General features: G+C 36.2%; 1 long non-coding RNA gene across 1 annotated transcript; it reads left to right on the top strand.

The window, feature by feature from the left end:
- Positions 1-6,513: 6,513 nt before the first annotated feature.
- Positions 6,514-14,037, top strand: LOC122467943. Its single transcript, XR_006293107.1, has 2 exons — positions 6,514-6,924; positions 13,701-14,037. It is a non-coding gene; the product is annotated as an uncharacterized LOC122467943 (long non-coding RNA).
- The last annotated feature ends 1,874 nt before the right edge of the window (positions 14,038-15,911 follow it).

The raw sequence follows: 15,911 nt of genomic DNA, 5'->3' as shown, positions 1-15,911 counted from the left end.
GAACATTTGTGTACAAGTCTTTGAGTGGACAGATCTTTCCTTTTTTCTTGGGTAAAAATCTACAAGCAGATTTTAATTTTAGCTATACTAATAGGTGTGTAGTGGCATCTTGTTGTGGTTTTAATATGTGTTTTCCTAATGATGTTGAACATCTTTTAAAAATATTTTTAATGTTTATTTTTGAGAGACAGAGAGAGAAAGCAGGGGAGGGGCAGAGAGAGGGGGACAGAGGATCCAAAGTGGGCTGTGTGCTGACAGCAGAGAGCCGGACACAGGGCTCAAAAAAAAAAAAAAATTGGCTGGTTACAGTCTTGAGAGTTCTTTATATACTCTGGATACAAGTTCTTTATCAGAAAAATGCTTTGGAAAGATTTTATTGTGGTATGTGCCTTGTCTTTTCATTCTCAACAGAAGAATTTTAAAGAGCAGAAGTTTTAAATTTTAATAAAGTCCAATCTGTTCTTTTATGGATTGTGCTTTTAGTGTCATTTCTAAGAAATATTTACCTACCCTAAGCTCACAAGGACCTTCTACTATGTTTTATTCTAGCAGTTTTACAGTTTAGGCTGTATATTTAAGTCTGTGATGTATTTTGAGTTAAAATTTTTTAAGGTTTAAGGCATGGATTCAGGTTCATATTTGTTACATATGGATACCCAGTTGTTCCAGCAATGTATCTTAAAAGGCTATTCTTTTTCCACTATGCTGTCTTTGTGGTTTTGTCAAAAATCAGTTGTTCAATATCATTTTATAAACATTTTATTTCATATATTTTCATTGTCAACTATATGTCAGACAGTGTGCTAGCACTGGAGATATGTATCAGTAAGTGGTCTTTGGTTGCAGAAACTAGAGACCAAATATTGTCAACTTGAATAAAATAGAAATTTATTGGAAGGATGTGAGGAATAACAGAATTAAAGGAAAAGTTGAACAATTAGGTCTCAGCTAACTTGATTGATCAGAAGGCAGAGAGTTCCCCAAAGGACAGTAAGATCCTATTAACAAAAGAAGAGGGAATGGTGCTGGGCAGATATTTGCTATAGCAGTGCTTCCCAACTTTTTTTACGTTCATTAATGATAAATGATCAGAATTGGGCAGTGTACAAGGGTAAATTGATGGAGATTAGGAGGTGTCTATATTGGACGTGGTGAGAAAAATGCATCATATTTTCTTTATATTATGTAATTGCAGGGAAAGGCAAAAATATTAGGAAAATATAAAACTTTGAATTTATATAAAACTTCTCAATGAAACCTATTTAAAAATGTGATGAGGAACTTGAGCTTGTATCCATGATAAGATTTTTATTTCAAACCTTTATTCAAACTTTATAATAATAATAATAATAAGGAAAAGTATATATTTCATAACTGTGTAGCTTGATGAATTTTTACAAGGTGAGCACACCTGTTTTGTGTTCCAGTTACATATATTTGCATAACAAATTACTGCTAAACTTAGTGGCTTAAAATAGCAATATTTATTTTGCTTATGAATTTGTAATTTCGGCAAGGCTTGGTAGGTTAACTTGAAAACTGGGGACTGGAATCATCTGAAGGCTCCTTTACTTACACGTTTAGCTATTGTTGCTACCTGTTAGCTGTGACCTTAGGTATGTCTGTGACCAGAGCACCTTCAAAGAGCCTTTCCATGCAATTCTTTGATGTTTTCATAGCATGGTGGCTGGGTAGCAAGGGTGAGCATCCCAAGAAAGAGGGCCAGGTGGAAGCTCTAGTGCCTTTTCTAATACAGCATTAGAAATCATGCAATGTCAGTTCCCGTGTATTCTGTTTGCTGGAGGTGAGTCACTAAGACCAGCCCATATAAAAGAGGAGGAAATTGTACTTCGCCTTCTAATGGTAGGAGTGTCAAAGTGTCATTGGATATGTTTTTAAACTACCACACTTACCTAACCAGCTCCCTGATCAAGAAGCAGAACAATACAGTGCTCCAACCTTGCCTTCCTATCATTACCTGCTGCCTGCCTAAAAGGTAACCACTATCCTGGTTTCTAACACCATAGCTTCGTGTTGCCTGTTTTTGTAATTTATGTAAATGGAACCATACAATATGTATTCTTTTGCATCTAGCTTATTTCAACATTGTGAGATTCATTCATGTTGTTCCATGATAGATTGTTATTGTTGTTTAGTATTCTATTTTGTCAATAGCACATAATTTATTTATCCAATTTATTGTCAATACACATTTGGGTAGTTTCCAGTTTTGGCTAATCTGAGAAGTTCTGATTTGAAATTCTAGTACATGTCTTTTGGTGCTTATATATGTAACATACACATACATTTCTGTTGGAAATACATGTAGGAGTGAAATTATAGGGAATGAATATGTTCAACTTTAATAGACACTGTTAAACAGTTTTCTAAACTCTGCCACCTGCAGTGAGTAATCATGATCATGATTTATTAACATAGGGCTTATGCTTGAAATGACTATACACAATCCCCTTTCAAGACCTATTAATAATGATATTCTCAGATTCTTGATAGTTACTGTTGACAGAAGAAGGCTGGGTTCAGCTGGCTCTGCTGAGCAGTATTGTGGCTTCTCCAGCATGTTGTCTTCTCACTTGATGGCTTAGGGATGTAAGAGCAAGTGTTTCGGTGAACAAGGCAGACCCTCCGTGGCCTTTTATGACCTAACATCAGAAGTCTACCCAGTCTTTGTACACATAAGTAGGTGATGACAAATGGCAGAAGATAATTTATTTTTTTTAATTTATTGAACATCTTTTATTTGTCATCAGTCAGAATTCAGATAATTTGGTATTTTAAAATTGTACTCTACTTGTTCTTTCACTGACAAGTATAAGGTTGAAATTCGTTATGATAGTGACAGTGGATTTACAATCTATTCACATTTTTCATATCAATTACCTCAAAATAATACTAATGTTTCCCCTTAAACATACACATCTCATCTTAATAAGTATTACCTAGGATTCTAATTATTAGTAGTAAACTATATTTATTTTTATTTTTGTTTATTTTTTTAAATTTACATCCAAGTTAGTTAGCATATAGTGCAACAATGATTTCAAGAGTAGATTCCTTAATGCCCCTTACCCATTTAGCCCTTCCCCCCCAACAACCCCTCCAGTAACCCTCTGTTTGTTCTCCATATTTAAGAGTCTCTTATGTATTGTCCTCCTCCCTGTTTTTATATTATTTTTGTTTCCCTTCCCTTGTGTTCTTCTGTTCTGTGTCTTAAAGTTCTCATGTGAGTGAAGTCATAAGATTTTTGTCTTTCTCTGACTTACTAATTTTGCTTAGCATAGTACCTTCTAGTTCCATCCATGTAGTTGCAAATGTCAAGATTTCATTCTTTTTGATTGCTGAGTAATACTCCATTGTATATATATACCACATCTTCTTTATCCATTCATCCATCGATCGACATTTGGGCTCTTTCCATACTTTGGCTATTGTTGATAGTGCTGCTATAAATATTGGGGTGCATGTGCCCCTTCAAAACAGCATACCTGTATCCCTTGGATAAATACCTAATAGTACAACTGCTGGGTCATAGGGTAGTTCTATTTTTAGTTTTTTGAGGAACCTCCATACTGTGTTCCAGAGTGACTGCACCAGTTTGCATTCCCACCAGCAATACAAAAGATATCCTCTTTCTCCGCATCCTCGCCAACATCTCTTGTTGCCTGAGTTGTTAATTTTAGCCATTTTGACAGGTGTGAGGTGGTATCTCATTGTGGTTTTGACTTGTATTTCCCTGATGATGAGTGATGCTGAACATTTTTTCATGTGTTGGTTGGCCATCTGGATGTCTTCTTTGGAGAAGTGTCTATTCATGTTTTTTGCCCATTTCTTCACTGGATTGTTTGTTTTTTTTTTGGGTGCTGAGTTTGATAAGTTCTTTATAGATTTTGGATACTAACCCTTTTTCTGATATGTTGTTTGCAAATATCTGTTGCCATTTCATCAGCTGCCTTTTAGTTTTGCTGATTGTTTCCTTCGCTGTGCAGAAGCTTTTTATTTTGATGAGGTCACAATAGTTCATTTTTGCTTTTGTTTCCCTTGTCTCTGGAGATGTGTTGAGTAAGAAGTTGCTGTGGGTAAGATCAAAGAGGTTTTTGCCTGCTTTCTCCTCGAGGATTTTGATGGCTTCCTGTCTTACGTTTAGGTCTTTCATCCATTTTGAGTTTATTTTTGTGTATGGTGTAAGAAAGTGGCCCAGGTTCATTTTTCTGCATGTTGCTCTCCAGTTTTCCCAGCACCACTTGCTGAAGAGACTGTCTTTATTCCATTGGATATTCTTTCCTGCTTTGTCAAAGATTAGTTGGCCATACGTTTGTGGGTCCATTTCTGGGTTTTCTATTCTGTTCCATTGATCTGAGTGTCTGTTTTTGTGCCAGTACCATACTGTCATGATGATTACAGCTTTGTAGCACAGCTTGAAGTCTGGGATTGTGATGCCTCCTGCTTTGGTTTTCTTTTTCAAGATTTGTTTGGCTATTTAGAGTCTTTTCTGGTTCCATACAGATTTTAGGATTGTTTGTTTTAGCTCTGTGAAGAATGCTGGTGTTATTTTGATAGGTATTGCATTGAATTTGTAGATTGCTTTGGGTAGTATTGACATTTTAACAATGCTTGTTCTTCCTATCCAGGAGCATGGAATATTTTTAAATTTTTCTTGTGTCTTCTTCAATTTCTTTCGTAAGTTTTCTATAGTTTTCAGTGTATAGATTTTTCACCTCTTTGGTTAGATTTATTCCTAGGTATTTTATGGTTTTTGGTGCAATTGTAAATGGGATCAATTCCCTGATTTCTCTTTCTGTTGCTTCATTGTTGGTATATAGGAATGCAGCCAATTTCTGTGCATTGATTTTATATCTTGCAACTTTGCTGAATTCATGAATCAGTTCTATCAGTTTTTTGGTGGAATCTTTTGGGTTTTCTATATAGAGTATCATGTCATCTGTGAAGAGTGAAAGTTTGACCTCCTCCTGGTCAATTTGGATGCCTTTTATTTCTTTGTATTGTCTGATTTTTGAGACTAAGACTTCCAATACTATGTTGAATAACAGTGGCTAGAATGGACATCCTGTCTTGTTCCTCACCTTAAGGGGAAAGCTTTCAGTTTTTCTCCATTGAGGATGATATTAGTGTTGGGTCTTTCATATATGGCTTTTATGATCTTGCAGTATGATCCTTCAATCCCTACTTTCTTGAGGGTTTTTATCAAGAAAGGATGCTGTATTTTTGTCAAATGCTTTCTTTGCATCTATTGAGAGGATCATGTGGTTCTTGTCCTTTCTTTTATTCATGTGATGAATCACATTAATTGTTTTGCAGATATTAAACCAGCCCTGCGTCCCAGGTATAAATCCCACTTGGTCATGGTGAATAATTTTTTTAATGTATTGTTGGATGTGTTTGGCTAATATATTGTTGAGGATTTTTACATCTATCTTCATCAGGGAAATTGGTCTATAGTTCTCCTTTTCAGTAGGGTCTTTGTCTGGTTTTGGATTCAAGGTAATGCTGGCTTCATAGAAAGAGTTTGGAAGTTTTTCTTCCATTTCTATTTTTTGGAATAACTTCAAGAGAATAAGTGTTAACTCTTCTTTATATGTTTGGGAGAATTCCCCTGGAAATCTATCTGGCCCTGGTCACTTGTTTTTTGGGAGTAGTAAACTACTATTTATTTATTTATTTATTTACTTTTAATTAAAAAAATTATTTATTTTTGAGAGAGAGACAGAGCACGAGTGGGGGAGGGAGACACAGAATCTGAAACAGGCTCCAGGCTCTGAGCTGTCAGCACAGAGCCTGACGTGGGACTCAAACTCATGGTCTATGAGATCATGACCTGAGCCGAAGTCAGACTCTTAACCGACTGAACCACCCAGGCGCACCGGTAGTAAATTATTTTTAATATCGCTTTTCCAAAAGTTGAATTTTTGCTTTGAATCTATGAACTTAGTTGGTAGATATTAAAATAGTTCCAGAAGGATAATGAAATGAGTACCCTGGGAGAGTAAGAGTGCCTGAAAAGGCAAGAGAGAGGATGACTTTGATATTTGAACTTGAAGACAGAGAGCCTATCTGGAGAGGTCATCTTACAGACACAGCTGGCCCATGGTGACTGACCCCTCAAGGAGATACCTGGGGAAGTAAACACCTACATATTGTTTTTTTCGTCCCTGTGATATTGTGACATGTTGCAATACTTTTACTATTATATTTTTATGAGTGGCACCTTTCTATCTCCCTTGTTTCATTGGTTAACAGTATTGATGATTTCCATGCTGGTTAATAAAATGAGGTAATTCTGTAATTGCATAGGTCAGATCCATTTACTTCTGTCTTTTGTTTTGTGCTTGTTGTATATTTTTACTGCATGTGTATGTTTACATGGGAACTTAGGAAATAATAAAAAAATTCCTTTTTATTTACCTACATGTTTGCCATTTCTGATGCTCTTCATTCTTTTCTATAGATCTAAGTTTCTATCTGGTATCATTTTACTGCAGCCAGCAGAACTTCCTTGAATATTTTCTGTAGTGCATATCTGCTATGTTTGTTTTTAAAAATGGATGCACGTTCTTTGACATTTTTTTCAACCAAGATAATGAATCTTTATTCCCTCCTATTGAATCTGGTTAGGCTAGTGATTTCTTTGACCTACACAGAACAGCAGTAATGAAACACTATGACCTCTGAGGCTAGGTCATAAAAGACTGTGAAGTTTCTGCTTTGTTTACTTGAACACTTGCTCTTAGAGCCTTGAGCCACCATGACAGAAGATCATCATGCTGAAGAGGCCACATTCTGGTCAACAGAGCCAGCTGAGCCCAGCGGTCTAGTCATCCCTGCCATGGTGCCAGATATGTGAATGAAACAAACTGCCTTGAACCCTGCAAACTTCTCATTAACCAGGTGAATACCCCCAAGTGACTTCCCTTGATGCCACAAGGAATATAAAGACCACCTAGCTGAAACTTGCCCAAATTCCTGATTCTCTTAATCACCATATATAATAAAATCATTTTTTTTAAGCAACTATTTTTTGGAGTAGTTGTATAGTATTAGATAAGTGGAACAGAATTTGGAGTGCTGTTGTAGCAAAAACCTAAAGTGTGGCACTGGCTTTGGCACAAGACATGAAGCAGAAGCTGACAGGGGTTTGAGAAGACTGTTAGTGGGATACTGACAGGCATGGAGGAGGATGTCAATGAGAGTTTAAAGGAGAGTAAGGAAAATATTGTTGAAAGCTAGAGAAAAGGAGGATCTTGTTCTGTCATGGTAGATGGTTTAGCAACTGTCATAACATGGGTAATCATAAAATGTATTTAATGAACCAAAGTATTTGGCTTAGGAGATTTCCAGGCAGAATTCTGAAAGTATATACTGTATTTTATTTATTTGTTTTTAAATTATGTATCATAAGGTATGGATAGACAAAGCTGTACTAAATAAGGAATTATTTGGCTCTCAACAATTTAGAGAAACTATGTAGGAATGAGGTCTGAAAATGAAACTATTTCTTATCCTTAGTTTCTCTCAGCAGAAGATACTCAAAGGAAGATAGAGCCATAGAACAAAGATTAAATTCAAGGCCCTGTTAGAAAATCATGGACTCCAGGTAAAGATGAAGGACTGTAAAGCCTTTTGTTATGAGTTCAGAAAGAGATAAAGCCTTGTAAAAAGAATTTTGAGCTATTTCTTAAGGGGTTGTAGTACAGACTCTCTCTCCTAAACAATAAGGCTTCTAAGAATCTTAAAGGTATTATACCACAGTAGCCTCATAAGGAGCTCAAGGTAGAAAATGGCTTATCTAGAAGATGTCTGTAGATGTGGGTTTTTAATCTAATGGAGTAGATTGTAAATTGATACTCAAAAAATCCACAAAGTTTTTATAGTAATAATATCAGCTTATACAGGAAGAAAAACCACAGAGAGTCTGTACAAAATGGAGACTTGGACCCTTAAACTTCTGTGGACAGGAAGCAGGCTGCATAGACTACTCAGCTACAGAAATGGGTTAGTTCTATGGAAAAGAAAGAATGACTTAGAGGGCAAAACTAAGATCTCAGGGGTAAGAAGCAAAAATCATGGAAAATCATTCCCCGGAACCAGGATAAGACCCTAATCATGAGCTGGTAACATCTGCCCAGTTGGATTTTATAATTTCAATGGATTGGTGACTTTCTATTTTCTTCCTTTATTAAATGGGTATTTATTTATTACAGTTGTTCTGTGTCTGTCACACCACTGTATTTTGGGTATGTGTAGGGCAGATAACATGTCTCTTTAGTTTGCAGGTTTCCAGATCAAGAACTGATCTCAGGAAACCGCATGGAGCCTCATCCATGCCTGGACTTGATTTAGATGATAAGATCCTGGACTTCCAACTTGAGCTTGATGCATAATGGAATGAGACTTTAAAGCAGTCTGGAGAAGGGGCAAATATATATTTCATGAGGGAGAAATATAAACATTGTTGGCCAGAGGGTAGAGTGTGGCAATTTAAAATCATTTCCACAAATTCTTTGGCATTCCTCCTGTCTAATGGTCTGTGTTCTTTCCCTTTGAAATGCATAAGCTTATGATTGCTTCAACTAATAGAGTATCACAGAAGTAATGGTTTGTGACTTCTGGGTTTAGGTCGTAAAAGACCATGTAGATTCGGTCTCATTTGCTAGAACTCTTGCTCTTACAGCCAGTAGGTAAGAAGTCTGTACTCTGAGGCCCCAAGTTGGTGAGGCTGCATGTAGGCTCTTTGGTCTACAGTCCCTGCCAAGACTGGCCTCTAGCCATCTCTGCCAATGTGCTAGATATGTACCATGCATATAGAGCCAGATATGTAAGTGAATATATTGAATGAACCTGACTGATACCACAAGGAAAAGGTTCACCCAACCATGTCCTGCACAAATCTCCAACTCACAATATTGTACAATATAGTAAAATGCTTGCTGTTGCAAGCCACCAAGTTTCAGGATAGCTTGCTACCAAGTAATATACAACTGGAAAGTGTGTTGATGACAAATTTTCTCTGCTTTTGCATTTCTGAAAATATCTTTATTTTTGATCATTATTTTTCTAGATATAGAATTTTAGATAGTCTTTTTCTCTCAGTACTAAAATATTATTCATTTAATTGTTTTCTGACTTGTAGTTTTTCTCTTGAGAAGCAAGTGGTAATTCCTACTGACCTTGAATATAATGTGTCTTTTTTTTTTTTGATACTGAAAATCCCTGAAGATTTTCTCATTATCTGGTTTTCAGAAATCTGATTGCAACATGCTTCCCCCCCCCCCCCTTGTCCTACTTTGCTACATTGATCTTGGATCTACCAGTTAATGTTTTTCATAAAATTTGGAAAAACAAAACTCCCATTATCTTGAAAAAATTTATTTTTCTGTGCCAATGTCTCTTTCCTCCCCACTTACACATGTTAGCCATTTATGTTATCTCATAGACTATTGAGTCTCTGTTCAGTTTTTTCAACTGTTTTTCCTCTCTGTATTTTCTTAGGATCATTTCTATTCCATGTCTTCATGTTTACTTGTCTTCTCTTCAGCAGAGTCTAATCTGCTATCGGGTCCATTCCATAAAATTTTCATTTTACTTACTGTACTCTTCTAGTTGTAGAATATCTTTTGGTTTCTTCTTAACACTTTTCTACTTTGAGATGTCCTATTTTCCCTTAATTATGCAAATGTTTTCCTTAAATCTTTGACCATGTTTATAATAACTGTTATAAAATCCTTGTCTGATCATTTTATCATCTCAGTCATTTCTTTGTCAGTTTCTGTTGATTGATTTTTTTCTTTGGGATAGTTTATACTTTCCTGCTTTTCTTTATGCCTAGTAATTTTTAATGCATACTCTACATAATGGATGCTATGTTGTTGTGAGTCTAGATTTTGTTGTTTCTATTAGAGTGTTTTCTTCTGGCAGGCAGTTAATTTACTTACATATCAGTCTGATTCTTTTCAAGCTTTGTTTTTAAGCTCAATTTTGAGATAATTCTACACTCACATGTGTTTATAGAAAATATTACAGAGAGATCCTGTGTACCCTTTACCTGGTTTCCCCCAAGAGAAACATCTTATATGACTATGGTACAATATTATAACCAGGAAATTTACACTGGTACAAATAAGTGACTTTATTTAGACTTAACTAGTTATAAATACTCTCATTTGTGTGTTTGTGTGTGTGTGTGTGTGTGTGTGTGTGTGTGCATTTAGTTCCATATGATTTTATCACGTGTGCAGATTTGTGTGACCACCAACACAATCAAGATACACAGCTGTTCCATCCCAAGAATCTCTTCTGATACTTTTTTATAGTGAAAAACAGTGGGGTTTTCACTTAGACTATTCCTCAATATTTATCTAAGTTGTTGTATGTCTCAATATTTCATTCTTTTTTATGGCCAAGTGGTGTTCCATGATGTAAATATACCACAGTTTTGGATGGAACTAAAGTGTATTATGCTAAGTGAAATAAGTCAGAGAAAGATAAACATCATGTGATTTCACTCATATGTGGAATTTAAGAAACAAAACAGATGAACATAGGGAAAGGGAAGGGAAAATAAGATAAAAACAGAGAGGGAGGCAAACCATAAGAGACTCTTAAATACAGAGAACAAACTGAGGATTGATGGAAGGGTGTTGGGTGGAGGGATGGGCTAAATGGTTGATGGGCATTAAGAAGGGCACTTGCTGGGATGAGTGCTGGGTGCTATATGTAAGTGATGAATCATTAAATTCTACTTCTGAAACCATTACTACACTATATGATAACTAGCTTGGATTTGAATTAAAAATATATATATATATATATATATAATTTGTTTAACTATTCATCCTTTGTAGGACATATGAGTTATTTCCAGATTTTGGTAATTATGGATAAAGCTGCTATGACCGTTTTTGTACAGGTTTTTATGTGTATGCCTAAGTGTGCAACTGCTGGGTCACATGATGACTGCATGTATAATTTTGTAAAACACTGGTATATTTTCCAGAGTTATTGCCATTTTACAATCTCACAGACAATGTATGTGTGATCCAGTTTCTCCACATTCTCACCAGCATTTGATGTTATCATTATTTTTTATTTTAGCCATTCTGATAGATGTATATAGTACCATATCATTGTGGTTTTTTTTTTTTTTTGCATTTCTCTAATGGCAAGTGATATTGAACATCTTTTCATGTGCTTATTTGCCATCTGTATACTCTTTCTGTAAAATCTATTCATGTCTGTTCCAATTTTCTTTTCTTTTTAAATAAACTTTTAAAATATTTATTTATTTTGAGAGAGAGGGAGCAGGGGAGGGGAAGAGAGAGAGGAGACAGAGAATCTGAAGCAGACTCCATGCTGTCACCACAAAGCCTGACTCAGGGCTTGAACCCACCACGAGATCATGCCCTGAGCTGAAGTTGGATGCTCAACTGACTGAACCACCCAGGCACCCCATCTGTTCCAATTTTCTTAAAAATTTTTTTTAATCTTTATTTATTTTAGAGAGAGAGAGTGTGAGCGGGGGAGGAACAGATAGAGAGGGAGACGCAGAATCTGAAGCAGGCTCCAGGCCCCGAGCTGTCAGCACAAAGCCCGAAGCGGGGCTCAAACTCACAAACCATGAGATCATGACCTGAGCAGAAGTCAGATGCTCAATGGACTGAGCCACCCGGGTGCCCCAATCTGTTCCAATTTTTAATCAGATTATTTGTTTACTGTTTTTGAGAGTTCTTGGTGTATATAGGTATAAATTATTGGTGGATTTGTGGTTTGAAAGTATTTTCTCTCAGTCTTTAGCTTGTCTTTTTATCATCTTAACAGGGTCTTTCACAAGGTAAAGATTTTTAATTTTGAAGTGCCCTAATTTATCTTTTTTTTTTGTTACGGGTCTTGTTTTTGACATTGAGTCTAAATACCCTTTGCGTCGTATTACATCCCAAAGATTCTTTTCCTTTTTTAAAAACAAATTTGCATAAATTTATGTTTTACACTTAAGATTCACTTTAAATTAGTTTTTGTATTGGATGTGAGGTTTAAGTCAAAGTTCATCTTTTTGTGTATTTGTATGCAATTGCTCTGGCAATGTTTGTTGAAAAAAAGTCTGTCATTCCTCTACTAAATTGCGTTTGTATCTTTGTGTCAAAAATCAGTTGCACATTTTTTGTGTGTCCATTTCTGGGTTCTTTATTCTGTTTCATTGATTTGTGTGTCTGTCCTTCTGCCAATATCACACAGTCTTAATTAGTGTACCTATATAGTGATGCAGCTGTATGGCATGCAAAAAGGAGTTTATATAGAAATCCTGTCACTGCTATCCTTAGAAAGGTCTGCTTCCAAGATTGACCCTTGGTTAGCAACTTCTCATAATTCTCATTATGATTTCAGGCCATAATGGATAAGAGTGGCTCACTGTGCCTGAACTGCAAACAGTGATGACTTATGCTGAATGCTTGCTTTTCTTCTGGGAATCTGGGATTTTAGTGTGTGTTAGGCAGAGTATGCCTATGTGACCAGTCCTCAGTAAAAACTGTGGGCACTGAGTCTCTAAGGAGAGTCTCTGGTAGACAACATTTCATATGGGTTATTACAACTCATTACTGGAGGAATTAAGCAAGTCCCATAATTGTAGTAGATGAGAACTCTTGGAAACTTGTGCCTGATTTCCTCCAAATTTTGCCCCATGTACCTTTTTTCCTTTGCTGACTTTGATTTGTATATGGTTGTAATAAATAGCCATGAGTATGAATATATGCTGTCTTATGAGTCCCCCGGGCAAATCACTGAACTTGGGAGTGGTCTTGGGGACTCAACATTGGATAGAATTATTCCTCCTACTTTCTTTTTCAAGAATATTTTTAAAGCTATTTTGGGTCCTGTGACTTTCTGTATACATTTTAGAATAAGCTTATCTATGTTTACAAAAACCTTGTTCAGATTTTGGTAGGGATTGCATTAAACCTATCAGTCAATATGGGGAGAATTGACATGTTTACAATACTTAGTCTTCCAACCCATGAACACAGTATGGCTCCTATTTAGTTAGGTCTTTCTTTGATTTCTTTTATCAGCATTTTGTAATTTTCAGCATACTGATTCAGTACACATTTTGTTAGATAATATGTAGTTGACTTTCTTTGAAGCAATTGTAAATGGTAGTATTTTAAATTTCAGTTTCCACATGTCCATGGTTAGCATGAAGCTTGTTTTTCAGTATTATTAAGGTGGTATAAAGTAGTCTTTTAGGACTAGATTAGCTCTACTCCTAAAGTGTAGTCTTTCTGAGGTCTCCCTTCAAGGCTGCAGGATTTTCAGTAAGGTCTGTCTCCTCTGGAGATTGGTACTAGAATGGCTTCCAGACTTGGGTGAGCTCCAGTACTTGTTCAGCTCACAGCTGCCTGGTAATTATTCTTTTTCCAGTGGTAGTTCTTTGTGCAGCTTTGTAAATTCTGTGTGTACACACAACTTATCATTTGGCAAAAGACTCATGCACACTTCTGGATCTTTTTCTCTGAGCATCTCTCTTCTCTCTGGTACTCTCCCTCACAACTTCCAGCAACTTTGTCTCATAAAGCTGGAAAAAGGGTAACATTAATAGTCAGATATTATTTCCACTGATTTATTATCCCCTCCTCCCTCCCCTACTGATTAGATTCCTCTGCTTAATTTTTCAGGAGTGTAAGCAGAACTTGAAATAACTCATCAGTCTTCACCTGGAAGAAGTGGACTGAAAGAGATATAATCATGGTCAAGCTCTGGAAATTATCTGATTACTGCTTGGTCCCTCCATGGTGATCTGTCTTTTGATTTTATACCCAAGATGATCATCAGTGATGACATTTGATCACTAGTATTTCTTTTCATTAGGAGCCCTGAGAGTGGTCTTCCTCTAGAAGGTGATATTACAAAACAACAAACATGCAAACCAACTGTTTGAGATATAAAAATTGTAGAACATCCCTTGCTTTTGTTTTCTTCCTTGAGTAAACATGTAAATTATTCTGTAAAAAACAGATTGGCCTGAACTTTGCTTACTGTGCTATCATAGTGCCAGTTTTCAAATGAGTATATTCAGATTTACAGGAACCATTGTGACATTGCAAATGGTGGAAAAGTACACTGCTACTCTCACGAGGCTGACTCACAGGATTGTCCAAGTTTCATCTGGCCAGAGGTTTCCTAGATCATGAACTTGAAACTAAGCCTTGATGTCATTGTTTTAAAAAGATGTTTACTCTTTGCTCTTGCTAAAATGTGAGAACCTAAGATTAGTTTACCAATTTGTCCAGGTACAGATGTGAAAGGATGGATACGTAAAAAGATATAGCAACATGGCTTAGCTCAGGTTTGTGCCATTTAATACAGAAATTTGCATTAGAAGGCTATTACCACCCACTCTGGTTCTTATGCTAGTTTTATTAGAAGTCATTGGAGGAGCATTAAATCAATATATGTATTTTACCACATTTGTTATTATAATACTCTTACCACTAATGGTTTCTATCAGTAGAATTAAGAAAAATCAATGAATACTATTTAAAAATGTTACACTAATTTTTCTATTGGGAATAACAGAGTTCAATGGTGGTCAGTGTAGGGAAACATGGTTTCTTTGCAGGATTCTAGACAAAGTCCATGCTGCAATTCAAATAGGAGAAAGCCAGTTTAGAATTTGGAATTTGTCCTTTTGTTGATAAAATAGAAGAGTGGTTGCCTGTATTGGCCAAACTTCAGAATAATTTGTGGAATTAAAAAACATATGGATATATTACTTAGCTATAAAAAAGAATGAAATTTTGTCATTTGCAACAACATGGATGGACTCAGAGAGTATTATGCTAAGTGAAATAAGTGAGACAGAGAAAATCAAATACCATATGATTTCACTTATATGTGCAACCTAAAAAACAAAACTAACAAATAAACAAAAAGCAGAAATGTTCATAAATACAGAGAACAAACTGATGGTTGCCAGATGGGAGGGAAGTGGGGGTGGGGAATGGGTAAAATGGGTGAAGGGGAATTGGAGATACAGACTTCCAGTTATGGAATGAATAGGTCAGAAGGATAAAAAGTACAACATGGGAAATATAGTCAGTGGTATCATAATAGCATTGTATGGCGACAGATGGTAGCGACAAATGTGGTGAGCATAACTGTAGATTTGTCAATTACCATGTTGTACACCAGAAACTAACGTAACATTTTTGTATCAACTAAAATTTTATTTTATTTTATTTTACTTAAAGCTTATTTATTTATTTTGAGAGAGTCAGAGACAGTGCAAGTTGGGGAGGGGCAGAGACAGAGGGAGAGAGAGAGAATCCCAAGTAGGCTCCTTGCTGCCAGCGCAGAGCCCAAGGCAAGGCTTGAACCCATGAAACCACAAGATCATGACCTGAGCAGAAACCAAGAGTCAGACACTTAACTGACTGAGCCACCTAGATGCCGCTCAAGTATACTTAAACATTTTTTTAATTAATTAATTCATTTTGAGAGAGACAGCATGAGTAGGGGAAGGGCAGAGAGAGAGAGAGAGAGAGAGAGAAAGAGAGAGAGAGAATTCAAAGCAGGCTCTGCATCATGAGCACACAGCCTAATGCGGGACTTGAACCAACAAAACGTGAGATCATGACCTGAGCTGAAGCCAAGAGTTGGACGCTTAACTGACTGAGCCATCCAGGTGCCTTTCAACTAAACTTAAATTTTTTAAAAAAGTTACAAATACTGAACTTGTTCCCAACTACTTAAAAAAAAAACTGGCGATGTGAGAATTCTACTCCTAAAGATTCTGAAACAGTAGGTTTGGGTGAGGCCTAGAAATATGTATTTTAAAAAAAGCTTTCCAGGTAATTCTGCTTATTTTCTGGTTTGAGAACCACACA

Source organism: Prionailurus bengalensis, chromosome B3 (assembly GCF_016509475.1).
Source record: "Prionailurus bengalensis isolate Pbe53 chromosome B3, Fcat_Pben_1.1_paternal_pri, whole genome shotgun sequence".
Lineage (NCBI taxonomy): Eukaryota > Metazoa > Chordata > Mammalia > Carnivora > Felidae > Prionailurus > Prionailurus bengalensis.
Note: the sequence above shows the minus strand (reverse complement) of the source record. Positions and strands in the feature narration are given on the sequence as shown.